Here is a 26,240-nt window from a genome sequence, read left to right as displayed (position 1 = left end):
ATGACCTCTTTGTTCTCACATCACTTCCTGTAAAATGCGCAGATATGTATATTTTTGTCTACTCTTGAAATAAAGCATGCTTACCATGCTGAAACGGAATGTAAAATTTGACATTTTCTTTCACTACCAAGACTTTTAAAAATATGCCAGCAAAGGAATTTGCCTTTTTTTTCTCTTGAAGGGTGTGAGAGTGGAAAGCTTGCATTCATGTAGACTTTTCTAAAATATGGATTGTGAATTTCACTTGACTAATCTAAGATATGATGTATAGCTGTGCAAATTCATGTATGGTATTTGGACTGAAACGGATGTTTGTGGTACTGACCTTCAGTGCCTATTCCATTAAGTTGTTGTGCTTTTCCTCTGAAAGCTAACATGTTTCCGTAAATATCTGCAAAGTAAATTTATCATCCTCCTTCAAAGTATGCCTTTAAAATTCTGCCTTATTCTGATTCCTGCAAGAAACCTGACAACAGTTGTTAGGCTGCTGGTGATCTGAGACCACCAACTGTCAGGTTGACTGGGATTGTCAAATTGTTCTTCATTCCACCAGTCTGCCTTTTTCCATCTGCTGCATCTCACTTCCTATAGCAAACTCTTAAGGGTAGGGACCTTTTTCTTTCTGTGTTGTATAGCATCAAGCACAAAGAAGTGCTGGTTTTGAGGAGCACTCGCAAGTGCTACTACTGAGACAGACAAGAAGGGGGAAAAAAAATCCATAGATGAAATCAGAGAAATCTGATTTCCTTTGGGTGGAGGAAAAATAAATCAGTCAGATGTTAACAGAAATGTTAACAGTTATGTTCTTCACAAAAACAAGCACCTATATAATTTGTGTGAAACAGTTAATTTACATAAAGAAAAATATCTTCTTATAACAACTATGGATGTTTTAACATCACTTATTAATTCATGAGGCCCCCCTGGCCCCTAACAATCCCTTCCTTATCCATGAGCAGAGAAGAACCATCAAGCCAAATGATCATCCTGCCAAGAGCAGCACCTTAATAGGTGAAGAGCTAAGGGACAACTTCCTTTGGTGTCACCAGCATAGCAAGTGGAGGCCAAAGATAACACCCCAGCACAGAAGTCACACTTCTCTTTGCAAAGCAGAAGCTCACTTAAAGAGATGCCTGGGCTCACGGTGTTTCTGTAAATTACTCTGCATTTGCCCTTGGTGAGAACGTTTTAACTGCTCTGTCCCTTCTCAAGTGCAGACTGTCAGCAGCTGAGCAAATCCTGGCTCTGTTGAAGCCAAACCCATAGGGACTGTAAACAGGGACAGCAGTAAACAGGAGAACTGTGCGGTCAAGGGACCTTCCTGAGATGCTCAGGACACCCAAGTGTCACACCACCAATACTAAATGCCTTACGATATTAAAGGGTTATTTATTAAGTCAACAGAACAAAGTGGGAATTATCATTTACTTACCATCCCTTTGTTCATTAATCTGAACATTACTTGAAATGCAGCCAAAGACAATTTATCATAGTTTTGCTCAACAGTTTAACCATTATCCACCCCCAAAGATTTTTTTTTTAAAATTCTATCTATTCTGAAATCTGCTTATTCTTGAAAGTGCCATATTGACCTTGCAATTTATTTCAACAATATTCATAGTGTAAGGAGTCTTTCTAGGTTACTGAGCCTTTTGATGACAACTCATGTTTGTTTCTTGAAGCATAATGCTTCTTTTTATTGCTAGACATATGATGTTGGTTTGTTTGTTGTTAGACAACTGATGTAAAGTAATTACATTCTGGTTGACTAATGAAGTGAGACTGGATGTTTTGTCTATGAATCATTATGGCAGAAATAGAAGAATTTTGTTTAACAGCAAAGCAACTTGTGTTTGTGCTTTGATATCCAGATGTGAGAAATAATGAACCTAAGGTAACTTGTAGCTGTTTGATACAAGGCAGTGCTAACAAAAAGGTTAATATAGGCAGTGTTAATTAAAAGAATAGTGGATTCTAACTCTCTGATTCCTAAGCTGTAGGCAGGCCTGGCCATTTTGTTCAACCATATTTTATATGCAAACTTTATGTTCAACGCTGTCATAACATGGTGCTTTGGGGGTCTGAAATACTCAGCGATTTAGGTCTGAGCTTGTTGAGGTAAGTAAGGTTGTTACCATCTAACTGATTTTCCTGATAACCCATCTATTTTCAAAAAACACAGCCACGTGTTCTGAATCTTGAAATTTCAATAAAACACTAAACAACTTGACTAAAACCAAAATAAAGATGATTATTTTTACCAACAGGATATAACTTAATTTACTAATCAGTAAAATAAAATAATCCTCCATACGGTCAATTACTACAGCAAAACATTACTTGATTAGATTTCAGGTAAAAACATTCTTTGAAAACTGAAAATTCTTTTCAGTCTTTGAAAATCAAAGATGGTATGTTTATATATAAGTATATAAAATATACATGATTGTTGATTTTACTATGAGTAAGTTTACTAATATTATGGCAATTACTTTGCTATTGCTACTTTTAGGTCATTGTGTATGTTTTTACACTATGGAACTACTGGAGTTTAAAAAAAAAGGAAGCATTTGGATGAGTGCCATAACCATAGGTAGCCAGGTCCCTGGTCTTTCATTTGAAATTTTAAAAATGACTAGATTCAAGCAAACATGCTAGGGAATCCATTATTTCTATACTTACTACCTGAACAGAAGTCCATGTACAAACCTTAGCTATTTTTTTCCAGAAATTTGAAAAGAGGACTTCCTTGTTGAAGCAGCTTTCCAACCTTGCCCTCTTGCACTCTCCCTGTAGTAGTCAATCAGCAGAAGACAATGCTAAACATCTCTGTCCAAAAGAAATTTAAAGTATGTGCCAGAGAACAAATATCTAAATGTCACTGTGCTTACTAGTCTTTGGCTAAAGAGTCAGGAAGTTATGGAGAGAACATTGAATAGTTTCACTGACTGTATGGGAAGGTTTCTGATTAAGTCCATTTGTGCTAAACTGGTTCTCTGGAACTGATCTGCACCGCAGCTCTCCTACTATACAAATGCTCTAGTGATTAGACATTTTGGAAAAGCAAAAAAACAAACAATCCCCCTGAAAAAAACCAACATAACACAAGGGGATCTAAATCTTCAGCAACATCATCATTCAGCAACATTTCAGCAACAGTTACACAAACAGATGTTCTACATGATTTCACATTTGAAGTCTCACATGAATTTTAGCTAACACAGACCTTAGATTAAAGAGAACCTGTACCCTTGGAGCAGATTTCTTAGAGGAGATACAAAGCATCACTCAGAAGGTCATGTTTATCACACTGCCTCCTGATGGATTCTTCTGTCAGGTCAGCAACCAAGGACGGAGTCCCATCAGTCCTGCCCCTGTGATGGACTCTGGCTTGTTTCTCTTACTAAATTTGAAAAGTGGACAATCCAACAGTATAAAATTCATGTGTCACATTACAAGAAGCACCTCAGATTAAATGGTTTGAATTGAATTATAATGTGGCATAGTGGAAATGATCGTTCAGTTCATATGCAAGCCTATTTAAGACAAGATACAGTTTCCTGAGTCTGGCGTGCCTTGCACCATCTGCAACTTCTTGCTTGCTATCTTAAATGAATCCAAAAATCTGTAAAGACTGTGAGAGCCCCATGGTGGGCAGAAGATTGGCATAATGCAACTTAGGGCAGTAATATTTCCAACTTGAATTAATAGAAAACCAGGGCGGGGGGAACAGACTCAAATCTACCAATATCTATAGCTGGGATTCTGGCCATATAAGTGTATATTAATAAATGGAGCCCTTACTACTGATTTCCATAGCTTAAAAACTCACAAAATATTAACATGTGTTAGTTTTACACATTTCCTATTGGTACAAACTGGAAGATTTAATCACATCATAAATGCTCAGTTTCTATTAGAGATCTCTCTCACACTAAAATACATATTGAATGTAAATAAAATTTTAATAATAAGTATCTGACATCAATACTAAGTTGTTAAAAATGTGAGCTGTCACTAACCTCCAAAAAAAAATTTGATTTAGAAAGGTCAGAGATGCCTTAGTCTGAACTTCACTCTGAGCTACAATTTTCCCTATAAAACTCCCTATAAACTTCCCATCACTCCTTTCTGTACAGAGAATCTACAAGAGAAGATGAACTGTCACCTTTAGTATATCACACTTTCACTTTTTCCTGCTGCAGCTTCAGTTTTGGAGGAGGCAGTTCAGGTGGGAGGTTACAGACACGTCATGAATCACTGGATACAAAAGAAAAAAAATCCTTCCAAAGAAAGGCTTCGGTGTGACCCCCCTAAAACTTTTAGGTGGAGTACATGTTTCTTCTTCTTTTTATGTGAAGGGCAGTCACTGTTTAAACAAGTGGTTGGGTACACAAAAATGCCATTTTAGCTGGCAGATTGCGGGAAACCGAGCATACAGGGATGTATACATGTGGAAAAAAAATCTCTTTAAAGTTTCCAAGTGTCTGACAACAAGATTACATCCAGACAATATGGTAGTGTGTTGCACTTAAGAGATGCAGTGATTTAATGCAGTACACTGCATATAAAGTAATCTAATTGCCTAAGTCAATTGCATAGTAATACAGGGGCATATCAGCAACTAAGCTATGATTAAGCTCAGTGCAAATATGATCAAATGTGGATGTGCAATCATAAATCACAGACAGCATGGAAAAAAAATGGTAAGTATTGAAAACATTTCAGTTACTCGCTATGATTTTCTTCCCAGGATTTACTGGCACAGTTCCATGTCCTGCAGCTATTTCCCAGCTTCAGGACACTATCATAAAATAATTAAAAAAAGAACCCCTCTGAAGCATGCATCACTTCTCATTAGATTATGTCAGGTTTCATCATCCCATATCATTTGATGCATATTAGCCCAATACCATGTGTGCATGACATTCCATTATTAATTTAAAGAGCTACCTTCTAACATTTTCAACATGAATAAAATGATGGCAGTCAGCAAAATAGAAGAGTCAGCATAAGGCCTTTTTGAAGTTAAGAAGTAACAATTCAGCTCATCCATAGTTCAAAAAGAAAAGTTTTCATGGATGGAGTCCAGGTGTAATATCTTAGTGACAAGCTATAACAACTTAATGACTAGAAGACCAAGGAAACGATAACTTATAAGGCAAAGTCCAGAGGAAACTGTCCAAAATAACCACTGCTCTGGTAAGCAGAAAAGAAACCTGGTCAGAACTAAAAAGCTAATTCATGGAGAATATGCAAATCATAATTCTATTATAGGCACAATAACTCCCTGGTAAACTGATTTCATGGTTTAAGCTTAACTGGAAGCACCAAGAAATTCTTCTGTTTTTGTTCTTTTTTTTTTTTTTTTTTCCACTTTTAATTTTAGGAGTTGCTGCTTGAGCAGGAGGTTGGACTAGATGATCTCTAGAGGTCCCTTCCAACCTTAACCATTCTGTGATTCTGTGGTAATGCTAGAAGGAAAACAAAGGAAATACTGAGAAAGAATACAATTCAGACTTAAGAAAATGAATGAAGCAGGCAGCCAAAAGTGTAACATTCATTCATTGTATATGCCAAAGCTATTTCCAGTGTCTCCATCGTGAACAGTGACACAGGTGACAGCACAGTTACCAAGACACACACAATGGCCATACAGAACATGTTATTTTTGGAAGAGACAAGCCGAATGTTCACTTGCAGGTCTTACATTACATCACCATTACAGCAAAAATCCACTTCCAGAAATATCCTGAAGTGCAAGGAATATCTGCAGTGGTATTGAGAAAGTTCATCACCCTAATACATGGGACATGACGTGAGAGGAAAAGTATGCATAGAGTATGGCTGCAATAGATGGGCTAGGACTCTAAGCAGCAAAAATTAGTTTCTGTTCCTAACAGGGGTGACATTTTTCTGTTGGCCCAAGAACAGAAAAACCTCTACCAATATATTTTAGAAATATAAGGGGATTCAAGTGTATGCCTTAGGATGAAATCATAGATAAGAACAACAAAGTAGAAATACAAACAATCTTAACTACAGTCTTATTTTATGATCAGAAGATTTAAGATTCCTGCCCATATGTGAAGAGTGGACAGCATAGTTCAGGACAGAACATTACAAGGTAATGCTCCTCGCTTCACTGGTGTTACAGGGAGGCCACTGTTCTGCTTCTTTGCCCTTGAACCAGGTCTAACATTTGATTCAAGCCACCGTTTCATCCACTGAGCCCCCCTACAAAAACCTGCCTCATGCTGGGGCAGAGACAAGTACACCCTGTGGGAGAAGAGCACGGGTAGAAGACAACATTCAAATGAAAAATACTTATAGTTATGCTAAAAATATGCTATACTATTCAGTGCATTTCAGATTAAGATTTTGCTCCATTCAATAAAAACAAGTTTCCAGAACTAGAAATATAATAAAGCTCTGTTTTCAAACCTCCATGGAGGGTAATTTACTCTAAGTATAGAGGTGTTTTTATATTTAGAAGAATCCATACTAGATTGTTTAGGAAGCAAGACATAAATAATTTTCTCAGTTCAGTAGAATATTTGGAAGCCTAAAAAATCAAATCAGTGTGACAAAGATTTATAAATAAAACTAATAGCACATAGGCTATTCACACTTTTATTTTACTGGATCTTAAATAGTATTATAAATGTTATATCTGTATATGGTGAATAAACAATATGAAAACATTAAGGATGCTTCATTTTACCTGTGCTTAAGCATTGCAGTGTTATTCACTATGACAGCACCAGCTTGATCTTGGCAATAAATCAACATGATTTCAACTAGACAGTTTAAGCTTGTTAGCTGAGTGAACATCAGATTTACTCAACTTGGTGTTTTGGCCTCATGTGCGAAGTTAGAGTGGTTTTACATTAGAGAATACTCGCTGCTTGTACAGTTGGTTCATACCATAGACATCTGTCAGGCAGCTAGAGGATTCAGTATGCCAGTTAGCTCAAAATATTGTAGCTGCACCAATGCACTCAGGTACTGTATCAAGCCCTTTGGAGGCCACATTTCGCAGCAATAATTTCACTTCTTCTATATGAGGAATATGACTGTGTTACAGAAAAATAAAATATGAGTATCAGGCAGATTAGCATAGTAGCAACAGCAAAAATCTCATTTACAAATGTCAGCTTTTCAGTATTCTTCCGAGACCTTGCTGCAGTTGTATGGTATTCGAGGGCTGGTGAATATTAGAAAGTGGTAAACTCGGGGGAACTGTTGTTTTCTTGAAAGCCATTCTGTGAAGTCTCAGACACAACTGCTTATTCCCCTGTAGAATATCACAGTCTGCAGAAAATGTTTAGGAATGATTGGATTCAGATTATACTACCCATCCTATGGAAACAAGAGAGAAGAATATGACTTATAAGGCAACATCTATTTTCTGCTTCACTGGAATTTTTAATGTCAGAATTTACATTCTCCTTTCCAATCCAGGGTCACCATGCCCCAAATTGATCTACTCTAACCAGGTTCATTCTAAATCAATTTGGGCTTCCTTAGTGAGCACACTGAGCAAACTACCACTTGTACTTTGGAGGCTACAAAATCAATCACAACAAAATAAAAGCAATTCAATGGCTTCTCCAAATGAAATTGTATTCTGTTGTACAGCACAAATTCAGAACAAGGCGATATGCAACTAAGAAACTGAAAGTATAAGCAATCACTAAGTCAAAAATTGTACTGATTGCTAGCAAAGAAAAACATATATAATACAGTCAATTAGGTGTCAGCTTTAACTGTGCTTCTTATTCTACAAGTTACAGTCTTTGAAGTTGAAGCAGAGGAGGTAGGCTGACAAGGTTAAAAAAAGACTGAAAGGAAAACAAGTCTATAGGGCTTTATTTTTTCTTTTTTAAAAAAATTTAAGCCATTCATTGCTTACACAAGTATGCTAAAAATAGTATTGATCTTCTAGTATAAAGAAAATTTTACTTTTTTTTTTCTAAGATAATAGAAGCTTAGTCTAGACAAAATTTATTCTAACAGTGCATCAGAAAATCCTATTTTTTTAAGTTGGTAATTATATAAAGGCCAAAAACAGTGAGGGGAAGGAGAGAAAAAAGTCTTCCTGCATGAAAGACCCTAAGATGGCGCTACATAAGTGAAGAACAAAGCACAAATCATGCTTTGCCAACAAGTTAAAAGAGGACAGATTGTTGCTTCATTTTTTTTATCAGAAAAGTTATAACTTTTAATCTAAAAAAATCTAAATCTAAAAATCTAAAAGACTCTTTATTAATCTATATAGCTTTGATATTCCATATCACTTAAGTTCTATTCTGGTTTACTGCTGTATACTTAAGATGCTGAAAAGATTGCACCATAGGAAAGGTGATTGGTCTTCTTTTATTTTTTCATTACAAATTTCTCTTGTCCTAGTACCACACAGAGGACTTTGACACCTATCTTTCTATTGCGAGAATTAATATCAGTATCTGGCAGTAAGTTATCTGACTTTTACTGAATCACAGTGGGACACATGTACATCTATTTTCAGATCAACTAGTGTGACTTGCATATAGTCAAGATTTTTTCCTTAGATGGAAGATTTCAAACACATTACAAACTAACAAAAAGGTATGCTGAAGTCTTTGGCATTTACCATTATTACATGTACTGACTGTGGCTTTCTCAGGGAAAAAATGTTTGCTAATAAGTGTGGACTTGATTCTGCACCTAACTTTTGTGTGGAAAGTACCTTCAGAAAGGTACAGATAGAACATGCAAATTAAAAACAAAAGAAATTGTGTACTGAAGAGCCTTTCTGCCAAAATATATCCCTGTTTAGCACCATTGTGCATTTCAAATTTGTCAGATTGATCACCATCACATTATATTTGCATGACACTGTGAGAAGATCTAGTCAGGCTATGATGAGGATTAGAGGGAAAACAACTCTTTCCAGTGTCTGGAAAATTCCTACTGCCAAGACTGAAGTCTGTATGAATTCTGTGAAAGTCAAGTAAGCAAGTAAGAGACATCTTTATTCCAATTTTTTTTTGCCAACTCTCTTAAAGCAAAGGCTATGTTAATAGTTGATCTACAGCATAGACTGAATGCACACTCTACAAGAGCTTGTAATCTCCTGAGAATAATTTATACTGAAGCCAAGCCAGAAATCCTTGTGACTCTTCTTTGTATTTATACATTATTATGAGTTAATATCCTTCATATCTCTGCTCCCTCTATTAGTCAAGCAACATACCATACAGATGTTTAAATATCACCGTTCTTTATAGGTTCAGTATTGATTATGTACTGCAGGCTTCCAAAGTACAAGCCAACATACGCACAATTATTGAAAAATGTCTATTAAATGTCAAAATTCCTTTGCAGATACAATAAAAAGAATATAACAGAAGCATGAGATTGTGAAATGAAGGGAAGAAAAGAATTTAAACCAGTACCAAAGATCATATTACAATAAAAATATAATGAAAACTAAAGTAGAAATAGTAGGGCCAACACTCATATCTGCCACACTTTCTTTTCTTCTCTGTTATTCTTTTCCTTGATTACCAGCATAGATATATTATATATATTCAAGTGACATTTTCAACCACATTTGTCTGGAGGCAAATGCGAAGGAAGTACAATCTTGAGGTTACAATAAAAAAGTGTAAGGAGATCTAGTTTTTACTTTCTCCATAAGCGTTAATGTGTTTCTTCATCTCACTGGGGTACCATGAAGACCGAAATTCATCACCTGAGATCTCCTGGGCAAGCACAATTTTAGATTTTTTTTCTTATTATTATGAAATGACAGAACTCCTTAAATTTCAGTACGCTCCTTTGTTACATACAGTTCCTACTAATTGCTCTATCCAGCTCAGACACAGGAAGAAAAATCACCTTCACCTTAATATCATATCATGTCTGTCCATCCTTCCCTCGCTACCTGCACCCTGCATAGCTGATCTTCATTTGATGATTTGACTCTCACCCCAGGCGTTTACCCCGACTAAATTTACACCAGTGAGCTCCACAGCTGCAATACATTCCCAGTGTGGTTTGTTAGGGGGTAATAACTGAGCATAGCATGGACAATGACACAATGTTTAGAAATTTGCAGTCACGGAGATACTGACCTGTACAAGATACCTGTGCTACACCCATCAGTGCTTCTACCACAGATGCATGTGAACCAGCAGTGAGTTATAGCAATGAGGGTTGTGCAAAATCCCTCCATGTTTAGGTGCTGTCTGGCTTCTGTGTATTGTAATTTCTATTGCTGAAATTTAAGTAGGTCATCAGAGTGGTTTGGCTGTATGACTTACTCTCCAACCATAACTTTGTAAGAAAAAATAAATAAAGCAGACAGAATATTGCCTAATATTGCTAGAAAGAGAGTTAAGACAAAAAACTGTCTTAACCCTTAAAAAAACAGTCTTTTTAGCTGTCCCAATCTTCCCACTAGATGTTGAAAGCAGTTAATGGCAACTGTGCAAAGAGAGAAAACTGCTTAAGACAGGAGAGGGGAAAGCCTTTTCTCACAAGGTCTAGTCTCATTACTCAGAGATTCCTTTGATAATAGAGAATATGGCAGAAGAGAGACAGACATTTCTCCCTAAGAAGTTCCCCCTCACTGCTTCCAAACCCAGGGAGTGCAACTGTCTCCAAATACAAGTTATGAAGAACTCTTTTGCAAAGGAGAACCACCAATTCATCTGTTCTTTGTAATGATGCATCCTCTTTATTATTGCAAGAAGGAAAAGCCATGTGAGCCTAACCTAGACATGCTGTCTTATTTTCTTCTATATCAAAAAATAAAAGAAGTGCAGATAACTTGCTTATGCAGGGTTCACGAGTCTCTGGCTGAAACCTAAAATTTTAATTAGTTTTGACACAAGTGGCAATCTACACAAGTCAAGATATCTTGCATAAGCAGGAATCTTGTTGACAACTTCTGAAGTAACTTAATAGAACTTAATTTTTCCTCCCTGTTCATAGTTTATCCCCTGCTGCACTTAGGTCCTTTTGATCTATTATCCTGGACAGAAACTGTTTCTCCTCTCTCTGGTAGCTGGAAAATTTCCACCCCTTTGGACAGACACAGAAGCCAACATTTTAACTGCAGCCCTTGTCAGAAGAGGTATCAGTAATGCACTACTATTTTTATATTTTAAATTCTTTTCGTTACACACACTAGTCCTTGAATAAAAGAATTCAGAGATCATTGCTCTGAGTGACCTCAGTTCACATACAGAGCCATGCAATTCCAATTACTTGCCTAATCATACTGTCAGACAACTGCAATATTTGAGCTATACTCTGTACTTTGTACTACATATGAATTGACAATGACATCATTACAAAGGTCAGCTATAATTCAGGGCAGTTCCAAGTATTTTATTCTAAATGCCAGGCCTCCTCACACCAATTCTCCCACCATTAATCCTGATGACAGGTGCTGGTTGCTGATTTCTCAACAGAAAGACTATTACAGATATCACTGTAGAATTTTAGTGGTATTTAACAACATGGAAATAAATTTTCCTGATCGAAATCATAAAATTACCTACCCTCCCCACTACACATGTACACACTTTAAGAAGAACGTCTAATGAAAGGTCTTTGCATTTTACTCAAGGGAAGAAGTATGAAGCCCACTATATCCATACCCAGATGACCTTATTTGAACAGACATGAAGCTACAAGAGATAACTGAGACCTAGGTAAGACTTCTCTTGGCCTTGGTTTGCTTTTAGTAAATCACATTCTCCTGAAGTTCTACAGATCTCTGTGGGCTGAAGCCAGCAACCTTGAAAAACATATTTTCCTATATATTCAAATACTGAATATCACAAAGTTAGCCCTTTTCAAACTCTGTACCTTTTCACTGTACAAGTGCACTTTGTTTGCCTTCTTAAGTTATCCCAGCCATCCTGTATTAATACTGATTTTTTCTGACAAGAATCTGATTTCTGAGTACAGAGCACTGATTTCCTCTGATGTGTATTCCAAACAGCTAAACTGAAATCCTTTGACTCAGTTTTCTGGTGACCATCCTTTACCCTTGACAGATCAGAAAGATTTTTAATCACTTTGTTCTTCGCAGGATTTAAATGAGCTGTAGAGGCAGAAGGCCAGTCTATTAAAGCAGTACATTAATCCACTGCACTGCATTCAAGCACCAATTTCTGTTTCTAAAGATACTCTGTACATTCTTTTTTTTTTAAAAAAAAATGTCTGTTTACTTTGAAAGAAAATTATGACTTGACCTTGAACTTCAATACTTAGCAGAGCTGTCAGGGTTACAGAGGTACCTTTTTACTGTGGCTTACAGTGACCAGAAAACTACTCTTCTCAGGGATAAGAAGTCCCCAATACACATTGATAACACTGGATAGATTTAGGTGGCTGAAGATACTTGTAGTATACTAGAATTCTAAATCATAGCATATGTTATATCTTGGTATTATGTTAGTTTTTTTCTTTTTTAAAAACACTTTTAAAAGTATGTAGCTAATTTCAAGAATTAAATACTCCCACCCCTCATATATAATGTTTTAATATAGAGTTAAATAGTTTATACTTGATATTGCTCTAAGCAAAATATAGTTGGTACAAAACCTAGGAAATTTCAAGAAGAGTTAAAGAAAACTTTAGCAGCTAGATCCTTTTCCCATTAAGATAAACAGGAACATTCAGTGATTTTAACTACTGCAAGCAATGTCAGTCCTAAGACACTAATGTATCAATGACTTTGTAAAAGTCAGAGATCGGAGATGACGTTTTCTAGAATTCTGGGAAAAAAAACACAAAAGGAGTGACTGTGGCAAAACTGAGTAAACAAAACAGTTAACAGAGGAATAAACATCTAAATCAATTCAAATAAATATGTAACATAAATCAAAATCAAGTTCTCAAGTTTAAGACTCTAAAAAACTGGTTATATCTAGGAAGATGATTTGTCAATCTTTATGCAAAGAAGAATGTCCTGTGCCATTAGGTCTAGTCCCCTGCCAATGCAGGTACCATACCATATGACTCAACTAGAGAAGACAGAATAGAAATGAAAATATGGTTAAAAATAAATCCTTCCTACCACTTGGTCTTTGCAGAGCATCTTCTTTCTTCCAAATCTATTCTTAAACTCTGCTCTCTGACTACAAATTATACTTTAATTCAAGTTACTCCTAATCTTACATAGTCCCTCCAGTTCCCTGGGAAACATCTATGTTTCCTCACAAAGAATATCCATGCTGGGTTATATCAAAAGCTGTCTTATCTTTGATAATGGCCTTAAGGAGGTGGCCTTAGAAAAAATACAAGGATAGAGGAAGCATATGGTTATATTTTCTCTTTGTACACTCCCAAGCTCCAGCCACTCTGGAAGATCCAGAAATAGCTACTATACATTTAGCAACTCTCAGTGGATTTTTTTCTATTATGATCTTGAACTCTTGTAAGCTTGCAGCATTTGTGGCTTCCTGTAACAAAAGAATTTCACAGTTTAAGCCCAGGTGTGAAGAGCTAAGTCCTTTGTTTTGCCTTCTGTAAATTGTAAATACCTTCTGTATTTTGCTGTCTGTAAACTGTAAAAAAACTTTTTTTAAGGTCTTATGTTATGCTGGAAGAGGCCGTGTAGATTAGCTGATCTACATCCTATTCTTTCTCTGTCCTCTGTTTCCAAGATGACAGTCCTGGCATGCATAGTTATTCTTTATAAAGACATTTTTCCAAACCTTTGATCACTCTTGATAACCTTTTCTGATTTTTTTCTGGTTCTACCACACATTAAGGGCACACAGCATAACTGATAGAGTGAAACACAGACTTACACGGTAATGTATGTTCTGCTCTAATCTCTATTTTTTTTTCCTAGTCATTTCTGACATTACTTTTGCTTTCTAGCCGCTACTCAGCATTAAGTTGACTTTATAATAGTTCTTGGAAGAGATCAAGGTCTCACTGGAGTGGTAATGATCTGCTCGCGTAATTATATATATGAAATTCAGATTGCTTTTAGCCTCATAGATCACTTTACATTTACCTGTGCTGAATTTTATCTATTTTACTGCCAATGATTGTGTCCTGTGAAGCCTATATGCAGTTCTTCTAAGTGGAATCTCCTCTTTATTATCCCAGTTAACAAAGTATCGTTAGCAGACTGACAACTTGTTGTTAACTGCCTTTGGTAGGTCACTGAGCTATAAATAGGATAGCACAGAAACATGGAGATCCTCTGGTTACATTTGTTTATACCTTTCAGTCTTTCATAAATTCAAAGAACTTGTCTTTATCCCAAGATTTTTAACAGACCTTAAAAGCTTTTGGTAAACGAATTTAGAAAAATCTTTCAAAAATACATGTTGATTGCACTAACCAGATATCCCCTCTTCACATTATGGAGCCACAAAAGACTGACAAACCCACCAGCCAACCAACCAAAATCTTCCAGTAGGTTTACACGATAGAATTTCCTTTTTCCAGCCTATGCCAATGCTTTCCTCTGTATTTCGCCTCCAAATCTATTAGCTTTATACTCCATCTGATATGGATTCCAGGTTAATTGGTCTGCAGTTCCTTTGATCTCTCCCAGAACCCTTTAAAAATATCTGCCAATGCTTCAGCCACCTTTCCTTATTCTAGCACCAAAACAACCTAGCACGGGAAACTGCACACTACAGCCTTCATTTACTCCTTTTTAAACTTTGCATGCCTTCAGATCTCTCAAACAAATTACACATGATTCAACAAAAATTGCTGGCACTTACCCTGAGCCTTGGCTGCACATTTCTCCAGACCGTGTTGCTCATGCTCACCACCTACTGAATATCTCTTTCACAGCCTGCTGGCATCACCTTACCCTCTGGGAGCCCCTCTGCCTCCCAAGCATGTTCAGGTGCTCTTCAGCAATGAGCAATCACCTCCTGCCCCCAGAGACTTAGACTTGCTCTAATCATGCTCAACTTGGCCTTCTACAATAATTACATAAAATAAATTAGAAGCAAATGGTTTACTGCCTATTGCAGATAAAAATTAGGATTCTTAATCCTCCAGACATCTGTTTGGGAAGGAATGCAACAGAGCAGGGAAATGATGTGAAACTGACCTAATTTTCTCCACATCAGCCTGACACGCTGTGTAGAAACAAACAAAAGCAGTGCCCATTTTGCACTAAATGGAAGCACTGCCATTCGAGGTGCTCTTGGATGTTTTACCCACACTCAAATACTGCTACAAAGTGGTGCCAATCTCCATCGACTCTGTCCGCCAGTCCTCTCTGAATGCTTTCAGGTAGCATAATGGCACTAGATGTATGTGTTTACATCACTTCCTACATGCATACATCTTTATCAACAAGACGTTTATATTCACATATAATATTTTCCGGAGCAAACTGGGAAATGTGCTAAAGGGAAGTACTACAGGATGAATCAAAGGCTGGTTGAGAAATGGCAATAAGATTCATTTGAGGCTTATTGTCAAAATGACATACATATTAAGTGAAAATGTCTAAAGTTTTTTTCCTATCCAAAATTATCATTCATGTCCAGGACAATGAAATTGGAAATATGCTTATTTTACTTACAGACCATACCTCACTAGAGGGACTGATTGCTTGTTGGAGGATAGGCTAGAATTCAAAATGTCGTGAGAACAATGAGAACAGAAAACAAACAAACAAACAAACAAACAAACAGAAAAGCAGAATTTCCTTCCACAGGGAAAAAGGAAATTAGGCAGCAATAATTAATTGCACAAATACAGAATATGTAACACTTTAGGTAGCTGCTTCAAAGCAAAGAATCTGATGATACAGTGAATCGTAAACCAGACGCTATTCCAGTGTCCTTCTTCTGCAAGAGAGGCAAGTTCCATGCTGGGATGTATGAACAAAAAGCAGAGCTGGGAAGTGATGCCTGTGCTCTGCAGCAAATGCAAAGCCTTGGCTAGAAAACTGGACTATGAAGGATTGAATGAATTAGGCCTGTTTAGTAGAAGGGAAGACTACTAGGAAGGTGGATGTAATAGTCTTCAGATTCATAAAAGGACATTACAAAGACAGAATCATTTGTTCTGTTTTTCCATGTCCATGCTGTTTAGGATAAGTAGTAACGAGTTTAAATTGCAACCAGAGACAGATTCCTATTTGACATTATGAAACACTTAGCAATAAGGATAGTGAAGCACTGGAACAGACTGCCTAGGGAGATTTAAAAGCAGAATCAAGAAGCGTCTGTCTGAGGAATGGACTAGATGATCTCTAAAGATCCCTTTTAAGCCTTCAAGTCTCTCATTCGCATTCCTGAAGACAATAACTTTATCCAGAAATGAACAGGAATGACCTATTTTATATAAACCTTAAGCAAGATACATTTCTGCCTTCAAAATGAATTTCTAGATCAACGTTCCACTTATAGCAGCGTCAAAGAACTGCAGGAAGTGAATAACTTCTAATGTCAAACAGAAAGGCTGCTTGTTTCTCTGTACTTTCTAGTCCTGTTGTAGTTCCTATATTCACATCCTCTAATAAATTATATAAAACTCCTCTTCTCCATATGTTGCTCTACATGAATCACTTTATTTGGTGACTTCGTTATTGTTAAATTTATAAAGCAAAATTTGATAATGGAAAAAAAAATTTTGCTGCCGCATTAAAATGCCAGACTGAATTCTCCACTGACTTGTCATTTTATGAATAGCGAAAATACCAAATGAAATTAAAATTTCAGGATATTTTAAAATACTTCCCTCAGCTGAGAATTATTGTAAACATGGAAAACATGCCCCAAAATGACAGGTTTCTTTGGGATTTCTCATTAGAAATATGCTTGTTGTTTAGGGTAGGGAATTAGTGGGCAAAATAGTGTTCCAGTCTAAGCTGGAACCTAAGCGTGCTCAAATGCACGGGTCAGTCCAGGACTTACAGAAGCTCAGCAGCAGCTCCTGTGCTTTCAGACAGTCTTGGATGGAAAAAAATCTGTGTTTGCTCTCTGAACTCGGCCTAGCCCACTTCTGGGGACAGTGTACCCCCTTTTAATTTGATGGATCTGAACTATGTTGCCTGGCACCAACACAGCAAGGCCAGTCATGTTTAAATACATGTGGGAAGCTCTGTTTCTCTCCAGAAAACTTGCATCTCCTCTATCCAGAATAAGTGACATGTTTCTTGTTGCATTACTCACACTTGGATTTTTCTGTATGTAAGAGTCTGTACCTTCAGGGCCTGTAATAAGGCAGTAATAACGTTACCATTGAAGAAAGAGAGAAGAGCATGACCTTCTGCATCTTGATTGCAGCATTTTACCTTTTAAGTTTTTTTCCAGTCCAGTGATTCTACTTTCAGCTTTCCCCGTAAAGGCTAAAAAAGTAAATACCTTTCACGCTCAAGTTCTTTTCGTTTATCAGCATACAGAATGTAAGGCAGGCCAGGAGTTTTATGCATATGATAGACCTCAGCAGGAAAAGGAAAATGTTTTACAATTGATACATCCATCTGCCATATTCAAGCTCTTGTGTTTCTTGCCTGCGTCAGCAACAAGGAAGTCCTCTGTCAACATGCTTAAAAATGACTACTATATATGGCCGATTCTTGAATCATTTAACTGAATGTAAATTTGGCCATGCTGTATTGCTGTGTCCTTCTCTGTATTAGCATGAATAACTAGAAAAATAATTGTTTTGCAACAGTGGCTGGAAGAGCAATAAATAAGATACAAAGAAGAAACCACTAGAAGAAGAGCTTTGGAATAAACAAAAGATGATGAGCACTTCAGAGGCATTACAAAAAGATGAAAAGAATACAGTGCCAAGAAATGCATAGCTGCAAATGTATGTGATATGTTTCAAGCAAAAAGATGAGATCTCATAAATCAAGAGTAGTCAGCTGTTAATATTTTGCTAACTTTCATAAATCAACATTATACTATCTATCTGACATTTTTAGTATGTGTGAAAAATAGTAATTCTCAACAGCGGCTGATTTTACTTTACTTGCAAACTGAGTGGTAGTGTGGCCTCCAGAAGCCCTTTTATGCTGGAATTCCAGCAGCAGAGGCAGTTGTTGAGCTGCTGATACAGGTATTTGTCATTCCCTTTCACAGCCTGAAGCACAGATGCTTCCGGCATGAACGAATATGACTGTAGTGCTACTGCTTTGAAAATCACGGGCAGCTACACTAACTGTGGAGTAATCTGGACACTTACGTGATATTCCCCTGCGAGGCTGGAAGAATTTATTGTCATGGCACTGCAGAGACAGCAAATAGCCACATCAGTTGCACTGCATATCTCAGCTACCAGTAAGCCTCTTGCTCACTCTTCCCTGAAACATAAAAAATACCTTTTGACATATTTGGGAAGGTTTTTCCCTTTTTTTTTTTTTTCCCCTTCTTGAATTATGGTATTGGCTTCATAAATTGTACTTTCTTTTCCAGTATATGAAGTAAAATCTTTCAAATATCACTTGATTCGATCCAACCCAGCAGAAATCAGTAAGATTTTCATTATTTCCTCTCCCCACCAACCAAAATAAGTCATGTATCTTCCACATATATTTTTAATTTGTTAATGTTTGTGCATCTTGGCCTAATTTGAATTTTAATTTCAACTTGGCAAGGAAGTTAATTAAGTGGCCTAAAGCTTTAATTATTATCTAACCACAGAAAATGCTGAGCGTTCATCACTTTGTCTCACTCATCATACAGAAATTCTTGTTTTGAAAAATAGTGAATATAACTATAGCAACAAGTACTCCCAATAGCATGCAATTTTCCTGATATATTTTTTGAGTAATATAATTAGTGTTTCTTTCAATTAACTCCTGACTTATGATCATACAGCATATTTTATCATTTATAAATAGAAGCAGTTGTTATTCATTACTAAACAATTAAATATGAATTAGCTGTAAATAATTTATACAAAGCATTTAAGAATGATTTCATAGAAGTAAAGCTTCAGCTAAATCTTGCCTGTATCACACAGAATCTAGGAATGAAATTATCTGTAGCAATCCTCAAGTATTTTAGAGATGAATTTAAATACACATCTCGAAAGGCTGAGATTTGTATAGTATTTCTAAGAGTGGACTAGCACTGTAAATTTCTTCAAAGCCATCCAGTTTCTCACTGACAACAGCATTCACCATTTACCAAAGCTGAATTCCCAGCTGTACTATCTATTGCAAAATTTCTAAGTGACTGCAGACTTTCGTTATCTGATGAAATAAATCTTGAAGTCAATCACTAGTGATGTATGAAGCAATTCACACTTATCTAAATACACATATTTCAAGTCTCTCAATATAATGTTATTCTGATTTCTTAAAGGAATTCATACCACGTGGTTGCTAAGTCGTATTTATATCTTTGTGTAATCTAACATTTTATCAAGGCCTGGGAGAAAAGCCTGCAAATATCTATGTCTCAGGAAACATCCAGAAGGTTTGCAATGCTCTCTGGATTCCTCTCAGTTTGTGCCATGCTCTCTTTATAACACAGCATGTTGGGCAGAAGTCAGTCTATGTCTCATAGCCCTAACCCCAGCAGCTCTCCTGCACTTGGTCTTGAGGCACAAGAATAAACTGTTCCATGGTCCAGACAGACACCAAAGACTTCATGCAATGCAACTGGTATAACATCAGTTCTTCTGGGAAAGTTCCATCAGAGCAAGAGTAAAGCCATGAAGCACAGTTAACATATTAACAATCTCACAGGTCTCCTTCCACAGTCCTGACCAACAGAACGACAACAAAGTGTTACATAGAGGATTGGGAAAAGGCAGGGTTTTACTTGCACTGCTATTGCAGAAACACGGGCTGGTTAGCCCTTGATTTAGTCCGGTGCCAGAGAAAAATTCACATCCTCTGGTACAGCTGATATATTCTCCTTATTAATATCGAAAAGAATTACATCAAAACACAATCAACACTTTAAAAAGTCTCTCATCCATCAGCATTATCTCCTCCTGTCACACATGAAGGAGATCCACTTAACAGAGCCCTGAGTGCTTTATCTCCCGTCTGCCACAGCACTAATACACTTATCACCCATACTCTTGGTCATGAAGAGGAGATGTTTGTCAGCCTCTGATCTCAGCCCTGGGAAGGCCCTTTCTTATGGAAGCAGCGCTGACTTAGCCTACAAATCAAGGATTGACTACCTGAGATTTAAAACATTTCAAAAACCCAGTACTATAACATTAGTGGTCTTCCATTCTGGCAGAGTATGCACTTTTGGATCTTATTCGTAAACATCAAAGCTAACTTCGAAATGTCAGATTCTCTACCAGAAATTCAAAATATTCATTAAGTTTTACAAATGCTACTGATGATTCTTTTGCTTATGAAGAATCTATAGCTTTCTTAGTGAGGCACCAGATTTGCAGGGTCATTTAGGTTCTGTATTATTTACATGTACAAACAATCCCCCTGTCTAAGGACTCATTTCCATATTACCTGCTGCCGTGCACCTTTTTTATTTTCTCTCACCATTTGGGAATATAAATAAACAAAAAATATTTTAATTTTTTCATTTGAAAAGGGAAGATATATAGTCACAGAGAGAAGATATACTTTATTTGCTTTCCTGACTGCATACTTGCTAGATTTATGGTTCTGATCCTTCTCCTCCATGATAAATATCTACAAATATATTTGGCTGTTACAGATACCTTAGCAGGCCTTGTCATTTCACTAGGACCATTTGACACTACAAATAAGCCACAAAATATTAATTTTGCTACTGTAAAGATAGAAAGGAAATAGTTTTCTGTGTTTCAGATGTTTCTCACAGCCCAATTGTTCCTCCCCTCTTCTAATCTCTCATAGCTGAGGGGATTCATTTTCTCCTGTTCTACAATGAAATGAGAATGAACTGACCCCAAAGCAGCTGAAAGCTCTTTCCTTACAGCACTTGCCAAGAAAATAGGGCATTAAAATTAAGCCCCCTGAAGGGAGTGTTGAACTTTAGTCCCCACAGGCAATGACTCTAATCACGATGCCACTGACAGTTCAGAAGTGTCTCTCTGTATCTCCAGTTTTGACTAGAAATTGCATCTTTGACACCCGAGAATTTTCAGACTTCTATTTTTTTGTCAGATATTCATAGAATCATAGAATCTTACTGTCTGTGAAAAGTTTAGATTTAACAAATTATTGTTCTGTGATGAAAATCACCTAGAAGAAAAATATATTTCTAATATATTAATGTTAGGTGACACAGAAAAAACAGTATGTCACACATCAAAACTCCTTCTCTGTGTCTCCTGTATTTTCTAAATTAAACTATTCTGGAAATGCTAGAGAAGACTGCTACAATCTATTACCTTTACTGACTATTTGATTCAGTCAACTAGAATTTAATATATGATGGTTTGCTGAAGTTTAGGTTCACACTGACCCTCTTTATGGGAGGTAATATTTTGGTAAATTCAAAACCTCAAGTGAATGCAACGAGACAGCATTCTTGGAAGTAATTTGGCTTGGTAAAGCCAAGCCAAATCAAAAAGCAGTAAATAACATCAAAAGCAAGGTAAAATATAAAAACTGTACATTCATTTGCACATATGGAAAGACAGGATGTTAGTTGATGGTGCCATGTTGGAGATTACGTCTTCTAAAATGACATATCTTTTATGTGCTCTCTGACATTTCTGTTTCACTTACCATAAGTCATATTGTTTCAAATCCATTCGTTTTTATTACTTTTCCTTCCACACCCTGCAGGACCATTCTGCTCTCTGTCTCTGTTGGCTACCTCTAACACAAATGAAAACTTGCTACAGCACAATTCAATATTTTCTTGCTTTCTCCTCACAAACTTTTTACAAATATGAAGTTCTCAGAATTTCTATTAAAACACAGAATACGAATATGGGAACACTGACCTATTTCTGTATTTTATTTTGTCTTTTTTTTTTTTTTTCCTGATGGACCTGGAATTTATGTAAAATATGCTTAACAGCAAGGCCATATTTCTGCAATGAAAACAGTCCTTAGAAATCTTCCCCTTATACAAAAAAGGAATATATACATATATATGTATATATATATAAACATATATGAAGACAGTTCACTGAAAAGAGGGCTGTATGCCTGATTTATTGCCATCAATTGTCTGTAGTCATATACCTTTATATGGGAAAAATAAAGTAAAATCAATCCAAATGATTATAAAGTCAACAAATAGCTTAAAAATCTACAATTAGTGTGTGTACAGTTATATGGACTGAAATAGGCTAAGAAGGTAGAGAGTGAGTGGTGAAAAAGTCGATACTATAGCCACCATCCAACTGCATGCACTATCAAGGTTAAAACCCATACATCTAGTAAGGATGGGATGTGGCAGGATGGATTTTGCTTTGGTTTTGTGGACCTATTGCGTGTAGCTTGCAGCAGACCCTAAGGAATACCAACCTTACGTGGTATAGCTGTTTACAGTATCTCCATGGACTACAGAATCGACTGGCAGAGCTGTTCATAAAAAGACTTACTATTCCAAGGAATAATATGAATTTGTAATTAAAAACTTGAACACTTCTTCATTGCCATATTAACTCTAAAGATAGTTAAGATAGTGGTTTCTTGTTTTTGTTTTTTTTTTTTTTTTTTTTTAAGGAAAAGTAGTTAAGCCTATGGAAAATTTGTTACTCAACAAAATGATTTACCTTTTAACAGAGTCTAAAAGAAAAATATTTGGTTTCACTTGGTCCCTCTCATCTAGTCATTTGATTGCTTACATATAATATGTCTGTCCAGTTGTAGACAAATATCACCTGCTGCACTTGCAAGCTAGCCATTTGCACATATAGCCACAAGGTTACCCACTTTGTTTGTTTAAATAGAGATTTCAGTATCTATATACTGCATATAGACATATCCGCTGTTGTTTTGGGGCAGTTGGAGCTTTGAACCCAAACTGTCCAAAATTATCTTATTTTTTCTGTGTATAATGTGTGTCTGCACAGTCATTCTGATACCAATAAGTAACTCATTGCTTTCTTTAAGCACTTCAGAATCTGTCTGGAATCTTACAAGCTCAATATAAAACCAAATTCAATTCAATTTAATTTTTAATATATCTATATAAATCCCTGTGAGGTTCTATTATAATTCCTCCCTCCAGCATAAATACTTCCTCCTCCTTAATAAAGTTTGCAGCTGTGTTATCAAGTCACAGATTCTAAATACTGTCTCATGATACAGTTTTAAAGTCTCCTGGGTGACTGATTGTCCCTCTCTCCCAGCTGCAAAGCTGACATTATAAACGCTGACATTTCCGTGATAGATGAATCTGTATAGATCAAAACACAAATATGGGGCATTTCCAGTTAGCCTGCCAAACCCTAATAAAAGAGATTTTCTCTATCTGGAGGCATAGTAATGGATTAGTAGAGTTTTAGCTAACGGAGTAGTGTTAAAGAGGGAATTTCACACAGGGGGAAACTTACACTTTGCTTAAAATCTAGCTACATTTCCTTTTCCAATGCTTTGAACAATTTTCCTGGCTCCAATCTGTTTACTAATTATCAAATAAATTTGTTGTTTAAAGGCAAGTTTTCTCCAGTGACAGTTTTATGCCAGATATGTAGCATATGTAGCATAAAGTAGCCTCCACTCTACTGCTGTAAAAACTCACATGAAATGAGATCTGGCACCTTCCTTCGGAGCGTGCTGTCAATCTAGCTTCTTGCGTAAATACAAATGTTCACTTTAAAAGCTTAGAGTTTTAAGGTTTTCACTTGAAAATTGTCGAACATTTTGACATATTATTAGAAGTATTTTTCTTTTATTTACAACATACCTTGAAACAAATCTTCCGCAGGTGTAAATCTGTCAGTGAAGTCAATGGAGCTATACTGATTTACAATCCCTGATGATTTGGCCCTGTGATTTGCAACCCCTGCTAGGAAAGAATAACTGGGGTGTCTTGGTTAAGAGGAATGTGAATGCATTCCATAATACTGATGTTTATAGGAGTACTTAATACTTTGTCAAACAGTGATGGACTCTGTAAAAGGCTAAGAATCTATATAACAAAACCAGCAGAAAAGATTATATGCTTTTATATAGGAGGTAGGGATGGATATGATCTTATTCTATGTTGGTTTTTTTTTTCTTCAAATTTACAGATTTTGGCCAAGATCAGCAAAATGTCTGTCAAAAGCCTGAAGGAAAAGAGATCTCACTCTATTTCCCTCTATACAGTAGAGGTGTGGATCATTTTAGGAGGTTTCACAGCTAGTTTTTAAGAAACAGATTATTCTTATAAGAATTGTATCCCCAAACTCTTTTACAGAAGACTGTTCTGAATATTGAGTCTTTTCAGACCCATTCCATGCATATCTTACTTTGTCATTGCCAATTAGAAGAATCTATCTTTGTAACTGTGTCATAAAAGAAGGCATGATCTTTTCATTTGACCACAACACACAAATCTGTGCATTTCCTAGGGCTGACGACTAACAAATATTATCTTTCATGAAGCTCCAATATTTCTTATCGATCTTTGAACCTGAAAAGGTTGCCATCTTCTTTGAATGTTTTAGGTAGCTTTTAAAATATTCTTCTTAGGCCGCGCATGTCCCCCACTCAAGATTCAGAAAAGAGTAAGTGGCAGCCTTGTCGTACAGTCTTTACTAGACTGTACAGCATTATAATTGTCAGAAGAAAAGACTTAAGTGTGCAAACTTAAGTATGCATTTGAATATATACTTAAATATCAAGCACATCAGTTTGTCACATTCACGCACAAGTGAGTTTGAATAAAATGGTTGCAGACTGCAGTAATGCAGGTGGTTGCACTATTTATTCCATTGGGTTGCCTTATTTGCCCAGCAAAGAACTTAGCCTTTCCTTTTAAGAGATACAAGTGCAAGAGAAGCAGCTTCAGCAAACAGACTAAAATCTCTGGCAGAGCTATAGGCATAGGTAACAAAGCTAACGAAGTTTATTGGAATAAACATTATGGTATTATGTGAGAGAAGATGGATAATCAGTACTATGGACTGTAATACATAGCCAAAATTTGTATCTTGTCCTAAAACTGGACATGGTGAGTTAATACATAGGCAGTGGGGACACAGAAGCAAAAGGAATATGTTTGCATTGAAAATGCCAGGGTAATACTTTGCGTTTAAGAAGACATTTCACTCGAGATGACGTAGATATTCTTCATGAACTTGAATCTTGGCTTTCAGCACCTTACTTGAATGCACTTGACTTGTGAGTCAGTCATGCTCTGAGTAATCATACTCAGGCACCTTCTTTGAAAGGTGAGGGAGTTAAGCTTTCCTCACTCTGGCATTATCTGTGAGCTAGTGCGGGTTCCTCTGGCTCATAATGCCAATGTAGATGCGTCTCCTTGTGTAACATACCGGGAACCACGTTTGCTACTTCCAGGTCAAAGTTTCTGGCAATGAGTAAGAGGGTGAGAGATAGAGACAAAAGGAAGGAGGTGCAATCTCTCACAGGCCACTGCTCAAAAGTAATGGCATGCAGAGATGGAGCTGCAGAACAACTGCAACTAAGCTAAGGAGTATCTTTATGCATTTTGATTTAAGATTCTATTTTTTTAAAATTCCATTTCATCTTTTACTGCATATGACATTAACTGTACTCCTGTCCGTAGTACAAACCACCATGTTTACAGCACAATGCTGCATTACAATGCTGTAGTGCAAACTAGGACTCAGATAGGCATAAGATAGACATCAATGTTTAGATTCATTAGTCAGGCTACGGTCTCTTTGGAGACATGGTTGCAGAATACATTACAAGCATTTACACCCAGCAGCAGCAAAGCAAATCAGACAACTTTTCCATCGCAGTACATAAAGCAATGTAGTGGCATCCACACACAATGCTACTACTACAAATAGATAGGAATTATAAAATGGAAATGATAGCATAATCAATGACCAGGGTGCTGTCAATCAGCTTTTGCCAGCAGCTTTGTGTCAATATATGTGAATTGCTTGGGTTCAGTACTTACGACCTTTTGCAAAATCAATTCCTGAAGGGCATTTTGGAGGAAAGAAATGTTAGCAATTTGATTTGGTTTCAGAACTAAAGATACACATACAACCTAGATGGCTTTCTTTCTTAGAGATGCACACTGTAATAAATTATCATTACTATTTGTATTTGGTATCCAGTTTAATGAGTTTTCATGTTCATCTGATATGCTGCACAAAAGAGACACTGAAAATAATGTTATACAAAGTACATGAAAAAAAGATGTATTTTATACCATTTT

The sequence above is a fragment of the Nothoprocta perdicaria genome, unplaced genomic scaffold (assembly GCF_003342845.1).
Source record: "Nothoprocta perdicaria isolate Ctin4 unplaced genomic scaffold, notPer1 scaffold_368, whole genome shotgun sequence".
NCBI lineage: Eukaryota > Metazoa > Chordata > Aves > Tinamiformes > Tinamidae > Nothoprocta > Nothoprocta perdicaria.
This window is presented reverse-complemented; position numbering follows the sequence as displayed.